General features: G+C 28.7%; 1 protein-coding gene across 1 annotated transcript in view; it reads right to left on the bottom strand.

Annotated features, from left to right (window-relative positions):
• Positions 1–481, bottom strand: part of LOC119582359 (nesprin-1-like) — a gene marked incomplete at its 3' end in the record, with an annotated part of 145991 nt that overhangs the window by 62261 nt on the left and 83249 nt on the right.

The following is a 481-nucleotide window of genomic DNA, read 5'->3' as shown; positions in this document are numbered from 1 at the left end:
AAATATGACATTATAAGATAAGCCATTGTTCGCAATCAGGATCTCAGATCCATCGACGAACTTTTCTGCTTCCATAAAAAAAAAAACATGATTGAATCGCTATAAGGGTCAACATTGAGAAGATTACCATGGGAAAATTTGACTTACGGCCATCTGCAGCAATAAATAATCAAATATTGAGAGAAAAAATACATGGATTTCAAAATACGTTTAAGTCCAAATAAAGATGCTTTAGCAGTGAAGTTGAAAGTAGTTTACAAAACCAAAATTAATCATTACATTCAAGTACTATTCTATAATTAGATTCTGTTTAGTGAAATCTAGATTGCAGATTAAATGAAATTGTCAGTACAAATAAGTTTTAGAATAATCAAAAACATTTATATAAATTTATATACCAAATAATTTCAGGAGAAGAATAAATCGAGCTTTTCAACTCAATAAGCACTGCCTATGATACATTTATAAAGCGAAGGAAAAA

The sequence above is a fragment of the Penaeus monodon genome, chromosome 15 (assembly GCF_015228065.2).
Source record: "Penaeus monodon isolate SGIC_2016 chromosome 15, NSTDA_Pmon_1, whole genome shotgun sequence".
NCBI lineage: Eukaryota > Metazoa > Arthropoda > Malacostraca > Decapoda > Penaeidae > Penaeus > Penaeus monodon.
Note: the sequence above shows the minus strand (reverse complement) of the source record. Positions and strands in the feature narration are given on the sequence as shown.